Source organism: Corvus hawaiiensis, chromosome 8 (assembly GCF_020740725.1).
Source record: "Corvus hawaiiensis isolate bCorHaw1 chromosome 8, bCorHaw1.pri.cur, whole genome shotgun sequence".
Classification (NCBI taxonomy): Eukaryota; Metazoa; Chordata; class Aves; order Passeriformes; family Corvidae; genus Corvus; species Corvus hawaiiensis.
The window spans coordinates 29,719,669-29,739,697 of NC_063220.1; the positions used below are offsets into that span (position 1 = coordinate 29,719,669).

The 20,029-nt window shown below is 40.7% G+C and overlaps 1 long non-coding RNA gene across 1 annotated transcript in view; it reads right to left on the reverse strand.

The window, feature by feature from the left end:
• Positions 1-20,029, reverse strand: part of LOC125329061 — a 109,188-nt gene that overhangs the window by 69,652 nt on the left and 19,507 nt on the right. The gene's annotated exons all lie outside the window — the stretch shown is intronic.

Consider the following 20,029-nt stretch of genomic DNA (forward strand, 5'->3'; position numbering starts at 1 on the left):
CTCAAAGGCTCCTAATTTCCCACGTATTAGTTTCCTCCAGTGGTGCCAGTTGTTCCTATGGATTTTCACACGTACAGTTCTCTCCCTATTCCATCAGAAGTTGGAGATGAAAACTCTTTTGAAACCCTTTCACTGTCAGAAGAGACTGCCTGATGAGAGCATAAGGCTGGCAACACAGAGAAGGAAAAAAGCCTTGTTTGAGAGTCCTGTCCATGTGTGACAGCAGCCCAGCAGGAATTTTAATGGCAACAGGCAGGTAATTGCTGTGCAGCTCAGCACTGAGTGCTCCAGTGTGTGCACACATGGAAACTGAGAAGAGCCTTCCCTGCTCCATCAGCCAGTGCTGGCTCAGAATTGAGAGCTGCTTGCTCTGATGGATGGTTCAGGCTCATTAAGATAAGCACATGATGTGGCCAACCCCACCTGGACATCATCTGAGCAACTATCCCAGGTAAGACATCTCCTGTCATTAAAAAGAACTGGAGCAATTGAGCTTCTGCTGCTTCTCCTGGATTAAGACTTCAAGAAAGCTTAAAGAAAGCAGTCTCCCACTGTAAGGAAAGAGATGACACCAAATCACTACACCTGGCTCACGGATCTGCTGAGAACTTGGGGGTGAGGACTGATAAGCAGACAGAGCTCATTTTCCTTACTAGCAGAAATGGGAAATAAGGCGAGTTGGAAAGATGTATGCCTTATAAGGGAACCATGTTTCGAGTGCTTTGAGGACAGGCTCCACCAGAGCACTCAGAATTGGCACTCTGAGCTAAAGGAAACAAATTATTAGACGACTCTGAAAACAAAAAACTGCTGTGCTTTACCCTAAAAAATTCAAGTACCACACTGTCTGCAGGACAAAGCTGAAGTCTATCAGCAAATCTCTTACCTTCCTTACGCCTCCTCTTCAGCATGTTAAGATTTTAAAAATTAGCTGCTTATCCCCAGCTTTATCCAAAGGAGACATGGCATTTTGTGAGACATTCATATTCTGATTCTAACTAGCAGGAGATCTCTGGAATATACCTTTTACAATAGGATTGCCAGTGTGCATCTGCTCCTTGTTCCTCTTCAGCTTTGCACTGTTTTCAGTAACAGACTACATCTGAGTTTGATTTCCTGCTTCCACTGGTCTCCTTGGTACTCTGAGAGCCAAAGTCACCACTGAAATCTTGGCAGAGGCCAAGCTTTAATTCACCAGTAATGCAATCCATTACAATTACAGATAAACTGCATAAGTGCTGGATACATTTATGGAAGTTGTATAGGAGAACTTGTCATTGATTTATCCTTTGCCAACCTGTTTAGCACCCTGGAACAAAACACAGACTTTCAGAAAGCTGCTCTCATTCCATTCAGCAACACAACACCTGTGAGTGAGAGCAAATGCTACTTCTACAGGCATTCTTCCTTACTCTGAAAGGGAAAGTAATACAGATTATTGGTGTGGAGAACTTTTACTATTTACTTTTCTTTCATGTCTTGACTTCATGAAAGCATTCCTTCATTGATTTTTTTTTTTTTTTTTTAAAGTCAAAGCCATTGATGAAAGGGAATCACCCTTTACTGTACCATAAAGTGCTGCCTGCCACCCTCCAAAGGGCACTGCTCCAAATTAAAATATGATTAGACTCTCTAGGGTGACCTTGTGAAAAATCAGGGATGTGTTTATTTCCCTGCCTTCCAAATCAACCTTGCTCGATTTAGAAGCAAAGAAAAGATGTTTTTCCTAATTGCCAGCCCTGAAAACTCTTGGAGTTTTCTGAGACTCTGAGTCTGTGCAGTCTCAGCAACAGTAAAGACAAGGAAATAGTTAATGATTCTCAGTGAAGAGCACAAATAGTTAATGATCCTGGGAGCTACCTGCAAGCAGACTCCAGCTCACTCATCTACAGCTGGGCTGAATCTGCAAGGCTGACAAATAAAAAAGCAATAAATGTTTCTTTCTTTCACCGAAACGTTAAGTCATAATTTACAACACAGAGATCCTTCATAGCTGATCTACAAGAAAGGGGTTTATCTGCCCCTTAATTTCATACAGCAGTTAGCCAAAGGGTTACTCTGCCTTTTTACTGAAACGACGCCCATTATAGGAGATGCATGTTAGCATGGGCAGCAACTCAGGAACTCCTCCCTGGGATGTGGGGCTGACTGGTTTTACATTAATGGATTATCCCAAACAGTTGGCTTCAGTCATGGCCAATGGATTTGACTCCCTGTACTTGAGGAAAATCTTAAATTCTCCTCGAGAGCCAAGGACTAACCTGCACTCCCAGCAGGCTCACCAAGGGTTACCAGGAATCAGCATTCATCCAGCTGAGAAGCCAGAGCTACAGGAACAGGGCACCGCGCCACCAGTTAATCTCCTACTGAGACAGAAGCAGAGGAAGTTGTCAAACCTGCTTTTCTGCCACTGAGGCTCGATGCTTTGGCCATCACAAAACTGACCCTAAGAGAAGCTGGCTGAAAGTGCTGAGCTGGAAGCGCAGCATTGATTGGATTGCACTCCCAAACCCTGGCAGCAATCATGAGCAGCACTTGCTGGACAACCTACAGCACTTGACTCAGCACTTACTGGACAATGGCAGCAGCCACTGTCCAGGATAAAACATCCCCAAATTACAGCCATTTTCTATCTACACATCGAGAGTCACAAGACCATCTTTTCCATGACAACGCTTATCTACTTTAGTCCCATGCTGCTCCTTGCAGCAGGACACAAGCTTCCCTTCACGCTTTAGAGACAAACACTAGAGAAGTCTGCTGCTGAGTGGAAATTAAAACTGTAGTAGCCACTAAGCTGGGAAAAAGATATTAATTCCAAGAGATAAATAGGGCAATGCTTATCCTTCCACCTTCTATACGAGACTCATTTAGGTATTCCTATAAGGTGCACATTTCCTGCTCACACACAAGCTCTTCTGCCTTCAAATACAACCCCTGTCTGATCCCTAACTGGTGTTAGCATCAGGGGCCTAAGGTGAATTTTGAGACTGGTCATCTTTAGCCCAGCCTTCTCAAGAGAGAACACACTCTACATTTCTGTGTGCTGCACAGGTGGAAAAACTTCCAACAAATCTACTCTTGTTTTTTGCAAATGTCCAAAATGAAAGGTCACATGGAATGCACCATATGGAGCAAAATAAGGATGCCAGCTCTATTTTCTCATTTTGGTATCTATAACAAAGTTCACACAAACCTCCATGTGTGTTTGTTTTAATGTAACTCACAATCTGCACGATTTTAGAGAAGGCTTCTAAAATGCACTACATATAACACCACTGGTTACTTTCACATGGCATCCCTTTAAGACCAGGTGCAAGTCAGAAGCAGATGTGGACATTCTTTTTTTTCTTTATTTTCAGGCAAGCGAGCCTATCTGCCCAACTTTATTCACCACCCTTGTGAGGTATTCCTGCTGCCTTGGATTTACAGTGCCAGAAGGTAGCTTCTGTGAAAAGACTAATATCCATGCAGCTAAAGCAAAGAAAGGAATTCTCCTGGAGGGTAGCTCAGAGCAGGACCCGTAACCAGGCCCTCAGAGTATCACTTCTGATAAAGCTCTTTCTCCCCACTGAGGAACCAGGGAGAGGAGAAAGGCTGGCTTCTTAAAGTATGTCCCTTAAATCAAGCTATTTCAGTATCTTCTTACGGAACATTTTGGGGTCTGAAGCTTTTCCTGATTTTTTTATACTTGAATTCAATCAAACCCAGTCTATTTGCATTAAAAGCCCATTTGAAAATAACTAGCTAGAAGTGCCAAATTGCCAGCCCCGGAGGTGAAGCATTTTTTATGAGCAGTATGGAGTTCTCATGAGCAGAGGCAATGAAAACCTGTCAGCACAGTCACACTTTCAGCACCCTTCACAATGCCTGGCACATAAAGACCACCAAAAGGTGGGAAGGACTCATTTCAATACTCTCTGAAAAGGTACAATCTTTACTAAAAATGCTAAATAGCTTTAAATATGTATCAACACATACTGTCCTTTCTTAGGAAGTAATAAAAAATATGTTGATTCATTTCCCATTGAATTTCAACTGGTAATTATCTTTACAGGGACTACAAGGCTACAAGGTATGTAATGTGTAATGCAACTTCTAACTATTTCCACCCTGAAATATATCAGAAAAATGGGGAACTTAATGGTAGAAACTTCTTATGACTCATGGTGGGTTTATGAGTTGTCAGAGTGAAGAATAAATGCAGTAACTGAATGGTAAAATATTAACAGCCATTCTGTACACACCATAGCTCAGGTGTAGTTCCAGAGTTGAGAATATCCTTATCCAGCAAAAGCAATTAAATACATACTTAGCTTTAAGTAATCCCACAGGAATCTACAACATCTAAAAAGTAAGCAGTAATCATGAACAAAATTCTCTCTCTGAAGGAATATTTATACAACTGAATGTCCTAACTGAGGCAAAAGAAGGATTTCCTTGTGACTTTCTCATGGTTGAAATTATTTGCCTCATCTCTGAACTATTAGTTTCAGTGTGTGTGTATGTATCTCAGTGAAAGAGAACAAAAAATACAAAAAATATTCATCCTTGAGCCCATTTGCTCACATGTTGAAAACACCAGAGTTTCTGGAAAGTGAGGCATGGATTACAAGAGACTCCTGAGTGGCCACAAAATGAGTGATAAAAGTATTTCGTAATTATCTTTCTCAAGTACGTTCCTAATTCTGATTCTAAGTCACCTTAAAGTCCACTCACTGACACCCCTGGCTTCTTCTCCTATATCAGCTCTCCTGGGAAAAAGCTGGTTTGTTTGTCAGCACGGTCCTGTTCAGCTGTGGTTTGCTACAGCCACTGCCTTTTCCCAGAGCCAAGTAAAGCACCAAGCATCTCTTTTGCTTTGCTGGGATAGAATTACTGGATGAAGTACTGGGGAGAAGGTGTGTGGATATCTTATTTAAACAGTGGCTGAGGGAAGAGCCCCATGATGGATGAGGTGCTCAGTGCTTCCCTAGTAACTCACTAAACCCAAACAGCTCATGAATTTCTTTTTCCTCACAGGGCTCAGGAAACCAGGCATGATTCTGTCTTTGCTTAGAGAATGAACCACTGCAGGGGTGGACAAAGGGTGGAAAGTTTACCTTTCTCAGGTGTTTTCTGATAATAGGAAGTGTAGAGAACACCCGGGATCACAGAAAGGTTTCTAGTCTGCTTAGATGAGATGATTATAGACAGCACCTTGCATGCACCGAACAGACCATTCACACAGGGGTGAGGCTGGGTGAGAACAGGAATCAAAGAGCATTCTCTTGTCTGCTGCTTGGGCACAGCAGAGGCCAGGCCTATGGCACAGTGTCCACATGGACAGCACAGCCAGATGCTACTACACGGCTTAATCATAGCAAGTCGTGAACCCTTGCTGCTGTCCCCATCTGTCCAGGCAACCCAAAATTCCTCTTTGAGCAAAAAGTGACACCTGTCTGATAACTTGCCTAAGATTTTGACTTCCTAAGAATCACACATACTGCAAACAAAAAAAGACACAGGACATCCATCTTAAAGATCCTCACGTGTGCCAGACCTGTTGTTCACTCCCACTACAGCAACACACATCTTGGGGCCTTCCCTCCTCTCCCTTTTATTGTATTTTAAAAGATAGCAAGTCTGTTAATTAGTGTCAAAGATACAATGCAAACTAGCTGAAAGCAGCTTTTCTGCCACTGATCACTGATAAGCTAATAGGCCTGACATTTCCTTCAGCACACTACTCCTTTGATTAATGCAGCTGCACAATTTTTTTTTTTGAAAATTTGTGTAATACTCTCCCATGACAGGAATTGATTTACAAATATATGAAAAAGATGAAGAAGAGGTGGACTTTCAGTATGGGGAAAAAAGTTATAATGAGGTTCCCAGCCACAGTCAGGGAGGCTGTTACACTGACTGAATCTTGGGCAGTTTATTACTGACTTAGGTACTAGCAAGGATCTCTTAAAAGGCAGAGGCGTCAGCAGCATTTTCCTGTGATGGGAACCCGTTGCTAAAAATTCTTGGAGGACAATTTCCTTATGTGACACTGCCAACACTTCTTCAAAAGACTTGCACAAAAATAAAGCCCTTCTTCAGTATTTCAGTCTAAATTATTGAAAATAAGTTGCTATTTTTTATTTATCTTCTTGTTCTCTGCTGAGCCAAGCTGCCTCCAGCTGTCTATCCCAAAGCTCAATGGCTGCTCCAGCATTTTTGAGCAAAACAGATTCTCTTGTCTTCAGGCTTACATGCATGAAATGCAAAAGTAACTTTACATTCAGTCTGAACTTTGTATTTTCAAGTCTGACTGAATTTGCCATATAAAATATGAAAACTCAGCCTGAGAGGCTCAGTCTGGATTTTTATTTTCAGCTTTTCCTTGGCAAAAAACAACCACCCTCTCTGCTTGTAAACATGATCCCTTGTCCAAGATCATCGGTGGAGTTAGTGGACTGGAAAGTGGAACATTTGGTTGGTTTTTGCTTCCAAAGTTTCCTAGAAGAGTCATGGTAAAATCAATACCCTGAGATGACTCTGCCTGGGGTCCTTGAGGAAAATATCATACATGACCTTACAGTATGTTTGTGCCCATCTATTCTTCTGCTCTCATTCCATCCTTTCTTCCAAAACTTTCCATTACCAAAGTAGAAATATAAACACCTTCAAAAAGTTTCTTGGCTGTACATGTTTTAGCTGAATTTTTTTTTTCTTCCCTACACACTAAAGATATACAAGCTATAAAATCCACTCACTCCTTAACACATGGAAAATGCAACCCCCACCAAGGATCAACCATCGAAGCAGATTTTAGAAGACTGAAACCCTTCAGCAGACCCACTGCTGGCTGAGCTGTCTGAGAAAGGCCATGCTGAGCCCAATGGGGGGATGACTAAGCAACATTTCACATCTGCAGCCAGGGATGTTCCCTTGAGAGAGACAGATTCAAGTCCCTTTTCACCACAGTTCTAAAAGTGAAACCCAGGTCTCCCCTGTCCACACCAGATGTCCTTGCCACCGGGCTTCTAGCTGCTCCTGTGCTACAGCATGTGACATTTTCTTTGGCTTCTAGAGATGCAGAATTTCCTGGACACTAATGAATTTCCATGAAAGGTTTCAGTTATAGTGAATCAGCTTTTCCTAATGAAAAATGACAGTGACAGAAATTTCTCTGCCAGCTCTCTCACATTGGATAACCTTCAGAAACTCAATTCTTCTCTGTGTTTCTCCATCTTGAAACAGGGCAATAACACCAACCTCTTTTTCATAAACTTCTCTGGTATATCTGGACAAAAGCACCGTGTAAGAGCAAAGTATCATTATTATTTATTATTCTAAGCATGCCTGAGACAAGGGAAAAGCAAAACACTGCGATACTCACTGAGGTAACAAAATACAGCCATTCCTCTGGTAACACTTTTTAAATGTTACAGCTCAGCTTTCTTTTTTTTCCTTTTGGTAGCTGTCTAAAGGGTTGATAAAATTCCCCAGTATTAAAACTGAAAAAAACCAATTTCATCTCTTAAAGTAAGTAGGCAAAGTAGACAGGAGAAAAAATTCTATAAGCATACAAACAGCCTCTGATGGTTTTGTCTCAAAGCAAGATTTTTTGTTGCCAGCATTTTCTTGAGCACACAACGAATCAGTCCTGAAAAACATCTCCATATTGCAAGTGCCATATCCAGAATATTACACTTCAGGGATAAAACTCTTTGATATCTCAAAATACCACTTAAATTATAGTAATAAAAGCAGATTAAGCACTCAGTATCCTGCCACTCACATCATCAGCAAAACATCCACACAGAACAATGTTTTATGGAATAAATCTCCATACCAACAAAGTATCTAGATATTTAAATGCCATTCAGCAGAAATTACCACCCAAAGTTATTTCTCACCACATTTCAGTGAGATTATAAAATATCACAAGAAACAGAAATGTTCAAGATGTGCAAAAATCCATTCTCTTCTGCAGAGAGCTTTAGAAGTACAAAAATGCCACCCAGGCTGGTAGAGGACACTTCCTCAACACCAGTTCCATTATCTTTAAATTATCCAGGTACCAAAGTATAAAAACCCTTCTATAATCAAGGGAAATACAAAAAATTATGTCTCCTTTGCTGCCTGTATCTTCCTTTCCTAAATCTTCCATTTCCAGAGTATTTTTCAATCAAGAGGCAATATACCATGACCATAAAAATTATTACAGGCTCTTAAAAGACCCTCTTGGCTTTGGAAAGAGACTTTAAAATGTTAAATAATTTCTGTCAGCCTTCGAGTCATTAAAAACCTCTGGAAAAGATTCAAACTCTGTGCCTGGAAGAGAGAATTATTTCTGTAATTGAAGGAAGAACAGCAAAACACAAATTCTTTAATAGCACATGGACTCTTGGGAGATTAAGCAATCAGCTATCTTGTCAACTCAAAATATACACTTGGGCTGCTTTTTTTCTGTATTTGTTGGTTTCAAGGTGAAAACTTATTATTTCATAAAATACAATTAGAGTATTTTGCGTAGGAAGTTCCAGATCCCTAAAAAAAAAATGTGCAGAAGCTGGTGAGTCTTCACACACAGATTAATCCATAGAGAGGGGAAATGAAAGCCTTCCTGCTGGCCCATAATGAGTTTCATACTATCTACTACCTGAATGCATCTACCTGTGAGACACTGTGAGTTATTTTCATACCTCAGACACAGAGCAGTTCATTTAAAGTGACTTGTCTTATCTATCTGGCGTGGTTAAGTGGCTGCTGTGCAAAAAGCCATGCATGGAAAGAAAGATACCTAAATGCAACACCCCTCCCAGGAGAAGACATCGATCACAGAGACAAAATAGGAGTCTGATGAGCAGCAGCTTTATTGGATGGCATTATTGGGGCATCTCTCTGCTCCTTCAATACCTCCAGGTACTTTACTGAATTTATTTGTCAGAAAAGTCCCTTGGTTTCCATCTCTCAAGCACAACTCTTTGCTTCTCTCCAGAGGGTCAGTCTGTTTCATTGCTTCCATTCCAGTCTGGGCAGGCAGCTACATAAATGATGGAACGAAAAACGTAACCCTTACAATGTTCAGAGACAACTCACGGTCAGTTCTACCCATTTTAGGCCTGGGGAGGTTATTTCCTTCCTTATTTTGCTGGGATTTTTGTTGTTTTGATCAGGGTTGTGTTTGTTGTTTGGTTTAAAATCTTGTTTAGGTTGGATTACCCAGCCCCAATCAAATTACAAACCTTAATATGTCTTTTCTAGTGCACATTCTCACTTCTTTGCAGTCCCAGTCTCTAATCAGGTATGCAGTCTGGGGTTTGCATTTATAACCAGTTTCAATTGGCATTAAGCGGAGCCATATTCGCAGAATCAAAGATTAAATGCAACCATTAGTGGCTTCCCTGTTTTTGCTGGTTATGCTCATTCACTGTTCATTGTCTGCAAGGCTGGTCTTGCATGATAGTGCTGGTTCAGGGCATCAAGGTTCTGCATCTTTATATATATACCCACACATAAAATTAAATTCAAGGTTTGTCTAGTGCTGTTGCTCTACAGAGTTTTCTATCCTGCAGTAAATCCCTGCAAGACAGACACACAAGTATTAGGAAGGTTTACAGGGTACAACTGCTCCTGTATAACCAAACCCACTGGGCTGTGAGGTTTGGTGCCTGTTCTTCATTAACCAGCAAATACAGGGAGAGATTAGTTACTGCAGAGAGACAAGCACAGCAGAACTAATTAAAGCAAAGTGCCTCATGAAGGACACTGCACAGTGTTGTAGCAGAACTTCAGAAGAGCTCACAATTCCTGTTCTACCCTACCTTTTGATATAAAATACCATCTCAAGGCCCAAATCCATATCCAAACACCAACATATCCTCACCAACATCTCTAAGCACCGATGCTGCTTAGAGCAGTCATCTTTCTTTGAGAACAGCAGCCACAACTTTGAGAGCACTGAGTGAATAGTGATGCATTTTGAGATGCTCCCAATTACACAGAATTGGTTTTAAGGCTGCTTTAGAAAAAAAGGAAGGGATCTAATAGGGAAAAGGTTATATGAGAAGAGGGAAAGTAATAGAAAATCAGACAGAATCTAATGAGAACTAAAAATAGAAATTAGGAGATGAAATGGCAATATAAGACCTAAACTATTAGAAAACAATCTAAAGATGGAAAAGAGGAATATAGCAAAGGAAAGGTAGCAAAGAGATAGGCAATTCAGGCTTAGTAAAATATTCAGAAAAGCTTCAGTTTTATCATCAGTTCATGATATGCAAGTAAGTCAAAATGCAGAAATTAAGGTAACTACGCATGCAAAACACTGACTGTCTGGTAAAACACATGCCAGGTAACAAACACATGCCAAGAGCAATCTAACTTGCTCGTCAAGCACATGAACTACCCTGTCTCTGTGCTGCACCAACACATCACATTTTGATCTGCTGCACCCCAGGTAGAAACCTGATACAAACAAAGGCTTTATCAGGAACATTTCTTCTGAGCCTCTTCCTCGAAATTCTTGCTGTAGTAAGTTACCTTGGTGAGATCCTGGTGTGTTTTATCTTCTTCACCAAGGCATATGTGCTACACAGCTACAGGACCTGCACTTGTACTTCAGCACCTGCCTACTCTCTTCCTGTCTCCATGATTTCTGTGCCTCCACTGCTGCTCCTCACAGTGACTCCCCAGAGCAGCAACACTCACACTGACAAGCAGAACCTGGAGTTTCTTGCATGCCTTTCTTTTTCACATGGCTCTGGCCTCCATCTTTCCAGGCACAAATGGCCTGGCTCTACCTTCTTGATATCCTGCCTGCACACCTTTTTGAGGTTCCCCCAACACATCTCTTCCCAGGATTTGCCTGGAGTGATTATTGCTTACAATTCAAGTCAATTTTCTGAGTGCTGAGTGTTAGATCTGACAAGAAAGGTTTAATATTTTCAGTGCTTTTCTGCACAAACTGAATTTTCCATGTAAGCCCAAGACCTTTTCTCGATTTTCATAATGAGAGAACCGTATACACTCTAGAAGAGCCAGTAAGAATACGCAGTATTATTCAGGTTCCAGCTGCAAGTCTCTCCAGTCCTTACCACAGGCTTTTGACCTTCTGGATCCCTTACTGTCCAGGGGAAAGCCCTAATCACAGGAGTTCTGATTGTTCTGCCTGCTCTCTTCCCCCAACACAAGCACACACTGCCGCAAACAGAATCAAACACAACAAACCCCCTCAACAGAGCATGAAAACCAACATATTCTCACAGAAGCTCTCTCCTAACCCACTCTCACCATCATCACCAAAGATCCTGTCTGACAGATAATCAACAATAGTTACAACTACACTGTATAAATTACCCAGTGAAGGGAAAAGAACCCCCAACTGTAAGTTACATTAAAACACAATAAATCCCCTATCAAAGTCATTATCTGAATCACTGATGCAGTCAAGCACAAGGCGCATCTGATCTGTAAAAGGGGTTTGTTTATCAAGAAGAGTTTCAAGTCTTTAAGAAAACAGCATCAGTAGGAATAGCCTCACAATTTATATCTCAACACAGAACAATCTCAGGTATCAAGTAAATATTTTGCCAACACTTAGTTAAATTTGAAGAGGCAGGAATACTGAATGCAGAGAACCCTGACTATTTTCCTGCACCTTAACAGCACAGAAGGCTTTCAAAGATTTTTTTTTTTTTGTCATTGCACTACATTCAATCAAGTAATTTAATAGTTTAATTTTGACAGGGCCTATGAATGTACAGTTCCTATTCTCTCCCTCACCAGTCAAAGCAGCGTCAGATTTCACTGCAGAGCTGAGGAATTGGGATGCACAGAGGAAAATATACTCAGCTTAAAAAGATAAATGCTTGTCAAAAGCAGCTGCATTTCCTGCCCATTTTTCCCCCTCTATTCATTAAACTTAGTGCTTTTCTTTTATCAAAATAAAAATTCTGTCACTGCAAACATAGTCCTAAAGTCTACAGTTACCAGATGTGAAAATGTCAGTACACTTAACACGTGTGTACACAATGCAGAAACTCCAGCCAAGCCACCAGGCTTTGTGTTTCTTTCTCTGTAAAAAACGTGCTCTAGGAAATTGAAGTGTAAACAAGAACGTGCAACTACCAACACCACCGGTGATTTGCAATAAATAGGGAAAATGAGGGGTTCTCTCTTTGCATTCAGCATAATTAACCAGGTAAGAAGAAATCCATTGTGATCCTAATAGAGCAGGTGCAATCACAGGGAGGTCTCTTTACAGGTTCTTGCACCATAAAGTGATTTTAAAAAAAACCCACAGAAAATTCTGCAGGTTTAGGAATTCTATTAAAATGTAATAGAAAGCATCTTTTTAACATACCTTATTATACCTTAAATTAGGATACTTCTACACTGAAGAAGGATGAATTTTCCAGGAGACTCTGCTGCCTTTCAGTTGCTTGCTTATTTACCAGTACCAGAAGCAGGGAAATATTGCATCCATCCCCATGAAACCAATCATGGAAATCTCTCCATTATCTCAAGTTAACTTGGACTTAAAACTTAACCAATGTCAGATGCATTCCTGTGTAGAGCACAGGACTCTCTGCCTGCCTCAAACCCCTGAAGAGGAGCATTTCAGCACCAGTTTTTCATGCTCTCTAATCCAGGACTGCTGAAGTAACCTAATACACTTGCTTGGAAATTTTCAAAACCATTTTCAGCTTTGGATTGAAACATCTCAGTCTCATTTTTTTCAAGTGAAAAATAACACTTGCAAGGTGTTTGTTCAAGTGGTCCCCTTTTCTCAGGGGAACAGAAATTATCTCTGTGGCAAATGAAGAGGGGAGGTTGATTTTAGCAGAGTTAGGTGGAGGCCTGTGTTTTGGCCAGGTTTCAGGCAAAGGCTGTAAGTCAGGAAAGCCTACACTTACAAGAGAATTGTCTCCAGCAGCACATGTGGCATCTCAATCTTCCAAGTTATAACTTCACCTCCACATTTTTCAAAGTGAGTAAAAAAAAAAGTATTTTATTGATGTAATCCATGAGACAGCTGTCTGAGAAATCCAATATGCTATTGAAAGATTACTATTATTGAAGTTCCCAGTAGTTCAAGTAGACACTTTTCAGAAGTGAATCTTGAAATTTCTCATCCTGTCCCTTTATTCTGTTAAGTGCCCATTGATTGAGACTATGATGTGCACAAAGGGTTAATTGCTGTGCATCATTTTTGTTTAAAACAATTCCAGTAGAAAAGGCAGCTGTAATAGCCTATTGTGTACTTACTTTCAGGGAGTCTGAGCACATTTGCTGTGGAAACCATGGCAATTTGAATGTTCCTGGCAAACAAAGAAATAATTACCCTTGCAGTCATTGAAATCAACTATTTGCCCATGATGGGAAAAAAAAAAAAACAACTAGGAACAAAGTGTCCATTTCAGCCTTCTTAGACTGCAACAAATTACCCAAACGTAAGGTATAATCAACTTCAGCAACAAAACTCGACAACCTTTCCCCTCACTCCCTTTTTTCATTCTATTAATTCTTTGCTGAAATACAGCTAGAATTTTTGTGGAAAAAGTAAGGCCCTTTAAGTACATACAGGCATTTTAAAAGCTGCCTCTCCTGTGTGTTCTGTGAGTCAGCGGCGGATAAAGGAAAACATGAAAGGAAGCTAGAAAAATGGAGAAAATGGAGAAAATGTAGAAAAACTGAAAGAGTAAAATCTTCAGCAAAAAGCCCCTTCACAGCACTTTCTATAAAACTGTTTGTTGCTGGGTAGCTTGGAAAGCATTCCTGCTTGTTCACAGAAACAAGAAATCCCCCTGAAAGTGGGATCAATTCTAATGAAATTCATAAATCCCACGGAGCAGCTCAAAGAAGGCAGGGAAAGGCTGGCCCTGTGGTAGGACAAATGTTTGCAGAGTCTGGAAAGCAAAGATAATAACAACAGCAATAAATTATAGCCATTCCTGGCTTTCTTGGGCTTATTCTTTTGCTCTGCAAACTTAGAAATAGTGAAGACAAATGTTTAGCTCTTCATTAATTCATTTGCTGTGATTCCTCAAGCCAAATCACAAAATATAAATGGAGGAGCTAGAGAACAGCTGTCTCACAGAAATGGTAACAAGCACAGGGAACTTGGGAAGTACCACCGAAATCTAACGGAAAACCAGGCTTTTCCTACCACTGCAAGACTTCTGTTCAGCCAGTGCCTCTCTCTGATGAGAATCTTCCCTGGCTGACCTGTAACACCTTCTTGGCTGAGGATGAAGAGGAACCATCCTGCCATGTTAGCAAAAACTCTCCCTGCTCAATACTGACACACCACAAGAAATTGCTGCCTGGTCCCCAGAGGATCAGGTGGCAGTGAGGGGCAAACACACCTTGCTCGTACCCAAGGTAACCGGCCAAGAGGGCTGGTACCTCTGGAGTTCAAATCCAACATGTACACAAGGCTTGTTGCACAAAGGAGAAAGGCTTGAAGAAATGATCAGGAAGAAGAGAAATGATTTATTTTCTTGGGAGAAGCAATTGTGTGCAAATGATCTCCCTTGTAGAATTAAACTCTTTTTTCTTAGCCTGCTAAGAAATGTGAAAGGATGGACAGCCTAACAAAATGGTTAGCAGAGGGAATGGGAAATAATACAGCTTATTGTATTTCAGATTAGCTATGCTTTCACAAAAAGACTGCTCCAGCAGGCTGAACAAAACACCATTCCCTTGTGGGTTAGATAGGAGAAATTACCTTTTCATGTTTTAATTTTAAGCTTAAATTTATGAAACACTAATCCACGATCCATTAAAGATAGCATTTGCCAGTATAGCCAGCAAATCAGGAATGCTTACAAGCTTTCGAAGTGTGTCTTTTAAAGGAGAAAAATCACTGGACTCAGCCTTTTCCATTGTTCCCATAGTTCTCTGTTTGGCAACACTTCAAAAAGGAATTGGCATAAGAAGCTATACAATCTGTTCTCCTTAAACGAGCCAAAGTTTTTGCTTTTTTTCTTCGTCTTTGATATATAGGGATTTTTTGCAAAGGGAAGGGACAAAGCAGAACACAGGGAACTTTGTTTCTTTTTTTTTTTCATACACAACCAGATATAACCCCTGAACAGATCAAAGACCCCTCATGTCCAGTAGCCAGCCCAGCCTATCTGACAGTGGAGCAGGTCACACTACATGTTCAGGACAAATGCAGTGTTACTTCCCCCAAGTGCCCTTTCAGTCTCCAGAAAACGGCAGTTTGGAGCTTTCTGGAGCCAGAAACAATGTCTTGATATTTCCAAGTCTTCAGAGGAATTGTCCCATTGCTTTTCTGAACTCATGCAAGCTTTTAGCATGCAGAACATTCTGCAAGCTGTGTAATCTACTATCACTTTTTATCAGTGTTGAACTGACCACCTGCTGATTTCATTTGATATCCCTTACTTTTTCTATTGGAGGAGGGAAAAAAAATGACCAAACTGTTCTGTATTTCTGCCTCTCCATTATATTCTCTCTCAGCAGCCTCTTTTCTAACCTAAAGGCTCTTCCTCTGGATCACTGATTGTGCAGAAGTTTCAGAACCTCCTTTACACCTTCCTATGTAACTTTTCCAGCCAGAAGCCTATTGAGCAGAGAAAACCGGGAATAGGCATAGGATTCTGGATGGGTTTGATTTGATCTATTCTTTCCACAATGTATCTAACATACATGTTTTCTAGGAGAGTAATGAGAATTTAGCTAATACCATCCATCAGGGCGCTAAAATCTGATTCCTAATTGAAAGAGACAGCTCAGAATCCATCATTTTATATGCACAGATGAGATTATTGTTCTCTTATGTTCATCATTTTGTATTTATCTACACACAGTTACATCTGACATTCCTTTCATTCAATGGCCTCAGCTCATAGGATTTCTCTGCATTTCTTTCAGGTTGGCCTTTGTCACTGATATATTGACATTCTTAGGACAGTCAACAAACTGTCTCCTGTCTATTCACTGCACTTCCAGAATTATTTTGACAGTGACCATTTTGAAGACTATGTGTTGATCAGCACTGACTCAAATACAAGCTTCTCTCTAACAACAATATTCTCCACTTGAAAACTGATCATCCATTTCTATGTTCGTTCCAATTTTGTATCCATGCAATGGAAAGAACATGCAACTTATGGCAAATCAGGGGGAATCTTCTTTCTTGAAGCTCCTTTAGTGAAGATAAAGCACTTTTTCAATATTAAGGCAATCTGCATTATTGGGAATGTCCAATCCATTTGTTTTCCAGCTACTAAAAAAATAATAAAAATTGACGAATCTGTGAGGCTTAACTGCCCTTCTCAGAAATTATGCTATTTCTGCCTCCTATTGAGCCCGTTTCTGCACAGTGATCTCCCTTAGAACCTTGTCAGTGGTTCTAGTCACAGGGTCAACAGTTGATGTGCACTGATACAGGTTCAGTTTGCACCTGAGACTGCAGCTCTAGAGCCACAAAACCAGGAAAGAGAAAGCACTGCAAGCACTTAAAGGGAAAAAACCCAAACAGGAATTACAGAGTCTTCCATAAGCTATACAAGGAGAAAAAAAAGTAAATCACTAATGTTTTCTTTTACTCTACAGCTTCAACCCAGCTCCAGTTTTATGTACTGGATGTTCATTAGACATGGCAAAACTTTGATCTTAAGTAATAGACCAAGGCAGAATAGCAGAGCTTTGAAAGGATCCAGTTGCCTTCCCTGTAGTAGTGGTGACGACATTTGTCCCTCTGTTTCCACAGAAACGGAGACAACAACAATAGTACTTGCAAATAGTGTCTCACCCAAATACATTGTGGGCTCTATTTGCAAACTATCTGACAATGAACATCATTCTGGACAACTTCACAGGAACAAGGGACTGAAGAAATTTACTCCTCCTAGATTGATACTTTAATGTTAAAATTATGTATTTATCTGCAAATGTGTTTATTGTACACATCTGGAAACTCTCTCTGTATTTTTATGACGTGATTAAGCAGCCTCAGTTTGCTAGTACTTGCTTATCAGTCTTTGATGAACAACCTCTTAAAGAATGTTGAAAGATGTTATTTTTCTCTTAACTACTGTAGAATGGAAGTGGAATTGTGTAATTAGTTAATTTTATTTATTCTGCCATTAGTTTAAGAACGATGCACATTACCTCTCCCAAGCAGTACAACTCCACTTAAAGGTTAAATGAGAAGTATCCACTTCAAGATGCAATAGAAAAGACACAGAACAGATTGTTCATGTCCCCATTTAATTATTGCTTAGATTTTAAAATCTATGTTTAACTCAAAATATTCATGTCAGCATATAAAATGCAGAGAATCAGACAGTCCCAGACATGAGATATGTGGTTTGGTTTTTTCTGGGGTGCAACAGAAGTCAGAGAAGGAAGGCTCTGAAAAACTGATTATTGTTCTTTTCCCGAAATACCAGTGAGAACATCTGAAGTATCAGTAAAGTTTTCCAACTTCCTTTAAATGCTGTCTCCTTTTTTTTTTCCAATTCTGAATGCAATGCTTAAATGAATGAGTCATCATTTTAATATCACCAACTGAAGGATCCATATAAACTGCTGCAGAAGAGTCTTTGTGAAATAGATGCTGAGGAGCAAGTGAGCCACTGATAATGGTTTTATCTCAATGGTTTTTAGTTGAGGCTGAGGTTTCAGCAGATCTTACCAGGCTGGGCAAATCACCCCATCTTCCAGCTGCTGGACTGATAGAGCTGCAAGGCACTTGTTTTCTCTGTGCTGGACAGGAATGGTCGCCTTTGGCAACAGCACAATACAGACATTTGCTAAACAAACATGTGAGCTACAGCCATTAGTAAAAGTTTATCTCTAGCTTAGTTTAACTGGCTTTGGAAGGGAATCAACACCAACTGAATTAAAATGCAGTTAATTAAGTTTGAGAGAATTATCAGAAGGATTAGTGTGAAGTAACTATTCCACTCCAAAACACAATTCAGATTATTCCCTTTTGCTTGTGTCCTCCCCACACGAAGAAGCTATTTCTCATCAACCACCCAAACCCCACTCAGCTGGACCTGGAAGAATGTATGATTTAGAAACACAATAATTCCACCAATTCCAACAACCCCACCTCTGTGCTTAAAGGTGTTCATCTCTAACTGAACTAAATTAGGCCTTATGCTTATTTTCCATATTTTTCTCTCCCCCTTTGCACAGGAATTTCTACAATAGTATTCAGAGAAACCAGGGTTGTGTATTTAAGTGTTCCACTCTAGGGAACACAACTCCTATCTTGATACAAGATTGAAACAAGCTCCTTTTGTTTTTGTAGAGCTGGAGAGAAATTTTGTCAAATATTCATACCTTTAAAATGTATTTACCCAATGAGGAGCATGAACCCAGGGGAAAAAAATTCTAAATGCAAAGATCAGATTTTTAATGGAAGAGAAATCAATCCTTCCCAACCCTACCAGCAGCCGCAGTCCTGTGGCACATGGCGGAACCCTAATGGATCTTCTGTTGCCCATGTGTCCAATCAGCCTGACTTCCTAAGATTTAACCATCCCTCCTCTCTAGTCAGGCTGGTGCTCATCCTGCACTGCCAGCCTCAGGTTCCCCTGGAGCCCAAGTGTCTGAAGGCAGAGGCTGAAGTGCAGCTGTAACACTCGGATACTGTGAAACCATCTGTGCAGTCTCGCAGCAACTGTTCATCTAAATGTCTTCAGAATGCAGCACTGATGAGCCTTTTCACTTCTGCTCAGTAGGTGATAAGAGAGCATTTTACCCCAAGCTGTGGCCCAGATATATTGGACACTAAATACATTACTCCTATTTTGTTTTCATTTTAGAGTGAAAATTAATAAAGTCTGCTATTTGCAATGGATCAGCTCACTCATCTGCCATGGGATTTTCCCTGTGGCTCCTTCCAGTCACTTCTCGACATTAAGCTACTACAGGGTCATTCATAAACCTCCAGAAAATCTTAGGGCCAGAGGTTACTTTGCTCATTTTAAGAGTGCATTTTCTGTCTGCATTGGAAAATGCCTGTACTAATCCCTGCCATCTCCTCTTCCCTCTTTCTCTCTGTCCCTCCAAGCTTCCAAAGCTGACTTTAACATGCTATCTGAAACAGAAAGCTCTCACAGGAAGTGACTGCTTCACTGACGCCTCTGTCCTCTCCTGATACTGCCTGAACAATTTTATTCTCATTTACACAGTGATCTTCCTATTGCATGTAATTGTGTGTCTAAATGGTTAATGCAAGAGTAATGCTGCCAATGGCCAGCCTACCAAAGTTATTGCAGTGACACAGGTCAGTGGCTCTCCTCCTCTCCACTGAGCTGGTTGTTAGAAACTCGCCCTGTTAAGCTGGAGGAGAGCAAAGGTAAACCAGGCAGCAACCAAAACAGGACCTGTGGAGAGCTGGGAAGAAAAGAAAGAGCTGGGAAGGCTGGCAAAGTGATTTTACATCATCACAAAGAGGTGATTGGTGAGACTCCGTGTCATGAAATACTTCATTCCTTCATGTTCACTCTACTCACTGCTCCTACTCGAAACCTCAGAGTTTGCTCTGCCTCTTTGGATTCCCTTTAAACTGCAGAGTAGAAGGTGAGAAAGTAGTACATTGTCTATGCAACTTCAGATAAACAGGTTATTTACCTGAACACTTGAAATCTGCAGTTTAAGCAACAGCAAAAGGATATTATGTCTAGTTTCAGACTTTCTTCTTTATCTGGAAAGGCAGTAGAGGCACCAGAGGAATGCTTCAGAGGAGCTGGCAGTAAAACCAAGAAAACTGGGCTAGAGGAGTATGAGGAATAGCAAGTTTGTAGAGTTCAGTGGCATGTGGAAAACCTGCAGGAAGCATTTACCTCATTTACATGATGTTCACCAACAGGTCATGGCACTTAGGAGCAGCCACTGTGACAACTCCAGCTACAGAGGTAATTTTCAGGGCACAGAGGAGCAACCACAGGCCAGTGCACAGTCTCAAGGGCAGATTAGGTAAGAGCTCAGACTGAGCACAGGTAGCCTCAGGAGTCTTTCTTTCAAAGGACTCCAAGGAATTCCTTCTGTAGATGACTCCCAG